Here is an 8,930-nt window from a genome sequence, read left to right on the forward strand (position 1 = left end):
TTGAGACAAATGGAGGAATCTCTGTAAAGAATTCTCTTAGGAACTTTTTCTGCCAGATTTCCACTCCTATTAGTTATTTACTACAGGGAATGATCTGGGCAGTGGTATTCACTTCATGTGTCAGTACTGGAATTAGGGCACAACCTGGCTCTAACTTAGCAGTGGGAACTGGTCTCCATTAGGATCACAGATTGGGTGTGGAGTCAGGGAGAAGCAGAGCTGGAAGGAACCTCCGAAGTTCATCTAATGCATCTCCTCAAGGCGGGATCATCCCTGACCAAAACCAGTCCACTCAAGGATTTATATAGCCTGCTCTTAAAGACTTCCAAGGATAGATATTTCACAGCCTCTCTAGGTAGCCTGTTTCAATGCTTAACCACCCTTGGAGTGAGAGAGCTTTTCCTAATATCAAACCTAAATTTCTCTTGCTTCAATTTGAGACCATCACTTATTGTTCTGATCCCTGCAGCCCCTGCAGTATGGATCAGAAAGCATTATACTATAGACGAAACTTTCCTTAAGAAAAAAGAGACATTCTTCAAAAAAAAAACCAACAACAAGTAAAAAGCACTATGTAGCACTTAAGGCAAGACTGAGCAGCAAGGTAAGAAGAGTGAGAGGGCAGAATACAGAATTAGCCTAACAGATAATCAACCAGCAGTTTTAACGTGCTTTATTTTCTCTGTCTAAAAAAAGAAAACCTGCTATTCCAGTGAACTTGAATATTAGAAAAAAACCCTGCAAAAATAATTTGACACTCTAAATGCTTGAGGTAATAGAATACACAGACTGTAAAATGGTTGTGCAAAGCCAGCTTTGGTCTGCTTTAAAAAGCCTACAAAATATATATGTTTCTGGTAGATACTAATCAAAATCCTTTTCACCTAGGCATCACTTATCATCTGTAGGTCCTGAAGGCTCAGATTTCCTTAAGTCACCACTGGTTCATGGAGTCTTAATTATGGGATACTTCACCTGAAATGCGACTTAAGTTTGGAGTGTGGGGACTTGGGACTTCCTGAAAATCAGGCCCCTGAAAGCCTACAAAGCCTATCTAGAGTTAGGTGTGCTTTTAGTTTTGGCATTCTACAGATGGAGATGTGAGGTACAGAAGTGGGGTCAAGTGGCTTGCCCAAATTCACACAACATGGTAGTGGCAGATTCAACAACAGAGCCTAGTTCTGACTCCCAGCCCTGTGCTCAGCTGCAAAATGCCACATTTCGTTCTTTGGGGAGATATGATGTCCGTACCAGTCTGTGAGCAGAGAAAGGCAGTTAGCTGTGTCAGTCTGAAGTGATGCAGATGGTAGAGGAAATTTATAGCATGATCTTAAGTGAGCCCAAGCTCACTTCATCAGACATAACTTCTGAGTGCTTTTTGGTGTGATTACATGAGAGAGTCTCTTTCTCTGTACCACAATAGGGAAGGCAGGATTAGTTAAGAAGCTCCTATGTTTATTTCTTAGGTCTGCTTACTTCATGACTGTCAAAAGGAATTTCTCTTTGGAGACTTCACCTATAGATGCTCCTCTCTTTGATCTCACTTTCAAGGCTTGCAAAGGTCAACGGCCAGGCCACTGACTTTTTTCTGTGTGCAGTTTGACTGACTCTTTGTTTCATTTTGGATTTGATAGAGTACAATATGTAATTGGTGTTTTAACTTTCTGCAATTAATAAATTGTATGCATGAATTCCTAACTATTTTTAGGCAGATTCAGTATTTTATGCAAATTAGCTAATTAGCAATCGGGTTAAGAAGAATAATGGGTCACAAAATGTTCTAACTTCAACAGTTTTAATAACTGCAGTTTAGTTCTAATTATTTATAGTAATAAAGGGCTGGTTAATTTTATTGTAGCATGCTTTTGTGAAAATAATTACGTCTATGACATGAGACTTCACGACCACATTTGCTTCTAATTTGTTGCTGACTAATATGAATATTAGTGAAGTATATATCCGGGAGGCTGTAATATCTTAATGGGTCAATTTTATCTGTTTTTTCACTGTTATTTTAAGCTGCCCTGAGCCTTTTTTAGGCGGGCAGTGTAAAAAGCAAATAAATACATACATACGTTGGAGAGGTTTTTTAAAATATTTGTTTTTAAATCGGTATTGGCTAAGATGAGTTTCTTCAAATTTGCCTGTGAAATCAGTCCAGGTAGTAAAATTAAGCCTTTGTAGGTATAGTTAAGAAAGTGTTTTCCCGGCTGAGTCATAAACATACATCTTTAAAGAGCATGTCCTGAACTTGTTTTATTAAAAAGCCTAGTTAGAAATGTTATTTGTTTCTGCTCACCCATTTGTTGTCTTTAACATGGGGGCCCTCCTTTTCTGCTTCTGCCTACTGTTTGCTGCCAGCTGAGTTCTTGTTTGAATTCTGCCACTTTTAGTAGTAAGCAACTTTTTGCAGATCCAGGTGAGGGGCCTGTACGGTGGAACAGTGGAACTGCTTATTCATAAAATGCTGTCAAATGCACAAGGAAACAAAATGATAAAGAAAGAAAATATTCTTTTCACTCATTTATTTTAGTTTTATTTGAGGGGCAATAATATTCAAATGAAAATGTGACTGATGTTCTTTCTCTGTCTTGCTAGCAGTACTGAAGTTCCTCAGTGATGATATTACATCTTGCTAATAATCCATATCCTGGATTGTAGTTTATTTCTCTTTACCTAACAAGAAAGCTACTTGCAGCTCTTACATTTTTCACTTTTTTCACCTGGGGCAGTGACTAAGACACACCTAGCTATTCCAGGAGTACAAAAAAAATACACATCTTAATAATTTCACATGTATTGAACCATACTTTCAGAGCATAATTCTTCCCATTCTCCCTACTGTCACAGATCAGACTAGTTAGTGTTGATGCTTTTAAAAATCTCAGACTAAACAAATGAGGATTTCCTTTTTATTAAGTGTCCTGTTTCCTTGTTTTACTACTTTTAGCTCCAAGCTAAAGATACTGCTTTTGAATCAACAATGAGTCATCTCCCTACAGCTGTATAAGCAGCCTGCCTCCTGGGGTTTGGGTTTTTTTTTTTTAACAGTCTTGTCACCTTTGTTAAACTGGTTTGCTATAAGCATGCATAATAATTAATACTTCCACTTCCATTTCTAGCTCACTTCTAGGTCTTCTGATAGCTATTGCTCTTTGGATAATAAAAATTCTGGAGGTTTGTTCCTTTAAACCTAACATCAGTGAATAGTTAAAGAACAGTAAGCTTAATTGTCTTTGTTACTGAGAATTCTCTGAAACTTAGGTGCTTCTTTTCTCTTGCTCCAAATTTTCGGCAGTGGAACGGTGCAGTTATGTATTTATGGACAAGTGACTGTGTAAGCATTCCTGTGACCTCTGCATTACAGGCAGCTGGAAGTGCAAATGGAAGCTATATGCATTAGGCCCAGGGGGTAGGGAGAGCCTCACATTACATGAGTGAGCCCCCCAGCCCTATTACTGATAGATAGAGCAGTGGTGATGATCATTCAAAGGAGCAGCATCCAGGCTGTGTAGGGTCAGAGGGCAACAGCAAAGGATGTAAGATAATGAAGAGAGAAGGGATATCTCAGAGAAGACTCCCCCCCCACCCACATTTTCTTAGAAGAGAGGCTGTGGCCCAGAGCTTTATCCTGAAATCTGGCTGAACATTTACATAAACACTCATATGGAACATGCTTTTGAGCACACACTACATGTTATATCAACATGTAACTACCATCCTAGACAGGCTAATGCTAAAGAGTAATTTCCTGGAAATCAATACTCCAGATAAAAATGTTTTGCATTCCTTTTTTGACTACATCTCATAGTTCATTCCCATCTTAAACTATTTTTCAGTCAATCACTAACTCCACTAACTATGAAAGTTACTGTGGACTTTCATAAGTGCAATGGACGGTAGAATGGATCCCTTTGTAAAGGTTACTTGTGGGAAGGGAACAAAACAAACCTGAAATGTAACAAATAAATGGAAACTATGTTTGAATAAACCAGTGTGTCTGATAGAAGGAAGCACTCCACAAACATATAAGAATAGGTATCAGTGTTTTACATTGCTATGGCTAGAGTACAGCCTAGCACACAGGAGTACAGGAAGTAGGAACCTCGGGTTAGATAACTTTTTGCTACTGGTTGGCTTTGTGATGTCACTTATTTGCCTTGTACCCCCGTTTCCTCAGTCATATCTATGTGAGAGAGCTCAACCTTCCATCTGTGATGCCAAGACAACGGCCCAGTGGGAAAAACCCCAGCGGATGAACCTGGGACAATGAGAGAGAGAATAATAGCTTAATCTGAGGAACTATTAACCAGGGTCAAAATTATCAGATGTGAGCTTAACCAAATGGAAAGGCCTTGCCCTAAGCAGTTAGCAAACACAGAGGCAACAGCATACATTAATTCCTGAAAATAAAGTATTTCTGGCCACAGGTTGACCTATATGGAGCCAGAGACTATCCACACAAATCAGAGAGAGTCTAGTAAATCCAAATTGCTGTAAAAGAGCAGAGGGGCCTAGTTTATTTTCTTTCAGTTTTTTTCCATCTAGGATCCATTGCAGTCAATTTCCCTTCTACCTGAATCACATACTGGTATTTCCCAACAGGGTGTTTGGCTAGACAAGAGCTGGTTCCAGTGACCTCTAATCCTGGTCAACCTTTTGGTCTGATAGTGATTAATAAAGTGATTAATAAATAATGATTAATAAATAAACTAATTAATAATGATAATAATGTGATAGTGATGATAATAATGTGATAGTGATGTGTGATTAATAGTGATAATAAAATGATAGTGATGGTTTCTGAGAGATGCTAGAGATCTAATTAAAGGGCAGAGGCATTATTACTGCTCAGAATTTTTTTGGAACCTGCCAGTTAATGCAGTATAGAAATGATAGTGACAGAATTAATTCAAGAAGGTTAGAGAGAAATCTGCCTTCTTGCCTTGGGATGGGAAGAGAACATGTAGCATGTTACTGGGAGATGGCCAGATATAGGACAGACCCTAAGCAATGAATGGAAATTCTCAAGGCCTAACAAACAAGGCAGAAATTTCAGTATTGTTGCAGCTTCTAGGGACATTTCTTCTAGTTCCACTGCTGCAGGCTTGCCAACAAGTAAAAATCAAATAGAAACCAAATAGCATTTTTTTCACTGTCATTTAGTTGGTCATTACCAGTGTTGGAAGGAATAAAATGTCAAGGTACACAAATCCAAAACTCTCCTGAAAATATACATCTTTATACACAGGTCTTTGAGCCATCCAGTTACAAACACAGGGATACAGACAGCTAAGTATTAACCCTTTTTCTTGTGTATCATTGCATTGCATTTTAACCTGTTCTCTGTGTTCCTTGATTCAAGGTGACACCTTGAATTGGAGAAGTGATTCAAGGATACCTTGAGGCCAGTCTGAAGAAATGCAGTATTAGCATCAATACCTGGGTCCTGAGAGTCAAGCACTGAATCATCCCCAGTAGTGCCATGATGTACAACAAAGCACTGATCATTTTGAGCAAACTTGCCCTTCTCTGGAGGCAGACAGATGAGAGAGACAAAGAGAAAGAGCTGTGACTCAACGTCTCCAGGATCACTCCTGCCTTTTGAAACTATTTGCCACATCTTCAATTAAACATGCCAATCTTGAATTGGTCTCATCAGTCATCTACAAACTTACCGATGACTTCTCTATTTACTGGAAGACTGTCATCCTCCTATTGACGGGCTGCCAATGACAATAGTGTCCTTTAACTGTCTTGTCAACTTCTAAGTCACTTGGGGAGCTACACATTGATTGAGGAGATACTGAAGAGAGGGTATTTACAATTAGTTCTTAACAATTTAAGACGTTGATACCTCTCAGTCTCCCCAGGATGTTTACCAGGTTCTTGCTGCATTTCAGGTTGGGTCTGACCATCAAGAAATCCCTAGAGGGCTTTCCTTCCATCCTAAAACACACAGGAAGTATACAGCTTAGCCCACACAACTTCCACTGTAGAGAGTATGTGGTATGTCACTGTCACCAGAGAGGTGACCAAGCCTGCTACTCCTCCTTGAAGAACTGGAGAAGAAAGGTTGCGAATTAGACCTCTCAGTTCCTGCTAAAGATGAGAGAGGATATTTGAAAAAAAGCAGGGCCTCTTTTGGATCTTGTCTGTTTATCTGAACTCCCAATATTTTGAAGTCTTGCAAATGTGTTTGGAAATTCAAAGTAAAATTGGCTAAATTTACTCACTCTGCACACAAGACATCTTCCTTCCTTGGGAGCCCCAGCCTCTCCTCCAAATTGTCTCAGGGACATTCTTGTGGATTCTGGCTGCTTTAGAATGTGACAAGATCCCACTGCCTTACAGGAGTCATGTGCCTCATATCATCTCACCTCACCTCCTTCATAGCCCTTTCCTTTGTGCCATGATTTTGGTTTTGGAAACAGAAATGCAGTGTTTCAGGATAAAATACAAGTCGGAGTAGGCTAATCTCTCAAATGGAAGGAAGGCAGACTCTCCCTATCGGCTGTTGTCTTTGTCAACTCCTGTTGATTGTTAGTGGAAAGTGACAGCGTATTTAATCTTGTGGTAGGAATGAAGTCCCCCTTTAAATACAAAGCCCTGCCTTAGGAGAGCAGCTCCTCAGAGAAGGTTGCCAGCAAAACAGCCCTGGAAGTTCTCATTTATTTTTATGCCTGATGCTACTGTCAAAATTTTTGTTAAAAGTTATTTTGAATATTTAATAAATACACTTTCAATATTGTGAGTCATTAGAACCCATCATTTCTGCTATGTGTTGTCACAGTGTGTTCATGTTTTATGCCAGTGTGCCAAGCATGCAGATTAGTAGCTATGGCCATGTGAAGAAAAAGGAATGCACTTGCCATTCTCCTGCCAGAATGCTCCTTTGGATGAGAATTCCACTTGGATGAGACATGAGACTGGCTTCCTTCTGGCTATCATCCGCGTCTGTCTGGGTGCCAGTTAAAGACCCCTTACTACTCTTCTAAAAGAGTTACAAGCCTATTTATAGAGGCATATAATTTACACAAGTTGTCAAATGCTTTTAAAAAAAGAGCAAGTGGGGAGACTGCAAAACTGAACTCTTGTCAAGTATTTTATATTTCAGAACTCTCTTTTTGGGAGAAGAAAATACTTGTGTTTAATAAAACAAAAGATGGATTAAAACACGCACTAGAGCTAAGGGGGTTTTCCAACCTGAGTGCAAACTTCAGGTTCTTTTGTATCATGAGTATTAACTAAAATGCTAAATCCAAACATCCCCAAACTCTGGGGGAGTTTGAAGTCAGATCTAAGCTATGAAGCTTTCAGCCACCTCTGTTAAAATAAAAGAAGCATTTATCTGGCACAAGAAAAAAAAAGTTTGGAAAAGTGTGACAGCAGACAACTTCTGTCATCTGTCTCTCTTTTTTTTTTAATTTGTCCTTCAGCGCTTTATAAATCTGTCCTCTCTGTGGTATGTGAAGTCCAGTGTTCATCAACATTGTCCATGTCATTCCGCCTTTCTTATCCCCTGGAAACTGGAACAAGGGATGTGAAAAAGGTTCCCACACTTCAGTTCACAGTTATAGTAGTAACATCCAATTAAGGCCATTATTTTAAGAATGAGACTAGGACAAGGGATAGCAGTGCATATTTCTTTCCATAGCCTCTTTTTTCAATAGTTATCCTAATGCGCCATGATCCAGGAGTTAAGTTTTTCTGTCAAATATGTAGTATTTTTTACTGTTCCACTCAGTAAATGTTCTATCGCATGCCATGTCTTATGGCCCTTGCTCAGTGTTTGGGGGATGCTAATTATGACAACCTGCTGGACAAGAAGAAAAAGTGCAAGATGGGTATTTTATTTGTCATTGTGATGATTTTATAAAGTGATTTTATAAAAGATTTGATAAATAAAGCTCTATTTTATAAAGTGACAGCCATTTCATTAAACCATAGCTGCATATCCGCTTAGGGAAACTGTGAAAACTCTTTCATTGAAGGGTTTTCAAGGAGTGGCTGATCTGTCCCGGATGATTCAATAACAGTAACTCCTGTGAGGGATTGGGCTAGATAACTCTTGAGGTGCCTCCATTCTTGCAATCCTAGAGAAATGAGCAGTGGGCTGCAAGTCAGGATACCTCTAGGTACTGCTTGTTCTACTGCAGACTCTTTCTGGCCCGAGCAAATCCTTTCACCACATTGCCCCAAATGAGGATAATGATATAATGTGAAGATTGATCTGCTAATGTGCACAAACTTCTGACACTGAAGTTTGTGGAAAATGTGCCCTTTATTTCAGTGGGAGAGACTTAGGATCAGCAATTAACAGATTATCTCCATATAACTGCTGGGGAAAACTGAGGCAGAAAGCAAGACTCAGTATTAACTTCACAGAGAGATAAGATTGTTAGGACAGCACTTTGAATATGTCTAGTGTCAGACTAGTGTCTAGTATCAGTATTAATGAAAAGTAATATAATTTATATGTACATTAGGATATAAGGAAGATGGAAATAAATGAAATGGACTAGATGACCTAATAAGTCTTTATCATCTCTAGAAGTGCTGAGTGATTCTGATCTCATACTGCTATACTGGCTTAGTTCCATGTGCTTCATTAGAGCTTCTCCTGATTTATACTCTTGTAAGTTGAGATTGGACACCGCTGAAAGAAACACATAATTTCATATTTTAAAGAGAGATCTCTCCAACACATAACCTTTCAAACCCCAAACTATGTATTAGCTTTTGTAGACAATTTTGAGAAGTTGTATTTTCTGCATTCAGATACTTAGGTTTATGCAAATGATAATAGTTGAGGTAGGTTTTTGTCTTTTTTTTTTTTGGAAAACAAATTTTTGAGGCACACAAGAATTTGACTGTCCAGAAGTGATCTAAATTGTGATCCAGTTCCCCTTCAAGTACATGATGAAGGT

General features: G+C 38.9%; 1 long non-coding RNA gene across 1 annotated transcript; it reads left to right on the forward strand.

Moving 5' to 3' along the window:
* The first annotated feature begins 393 nt into the window (after window positions 1-393).
* On the forward strand, window positions 394-6,754 carry LOC109308336. The gene is made up of 2 exons (XR_002100583.1): window positions 394-604; window positions 5,366-6,754. It is a non-coding gene; the product is annotated as an uncharacterized LOC109308336 (long non-coding RNA).
* The last annotated feature ends 2,176 nt before the right edge of the window (window positions 6,755-8,930 follow it).

This window comes from Crocodylus porosus, unplaced genomic scaffold (assembly GCF_001723895.1).
Source record: "Crocodylus porosus isolate Cpor-Errol unplaced genomic scaffold, CroPor_comp1, whole genome shotgun sequence".
NCBI classification, from domain to species: Eukaryota; Metazoa; Chordata; order Crocodylia; family Crocodylidae; genus Crocodylus; species Crocodylus porosus.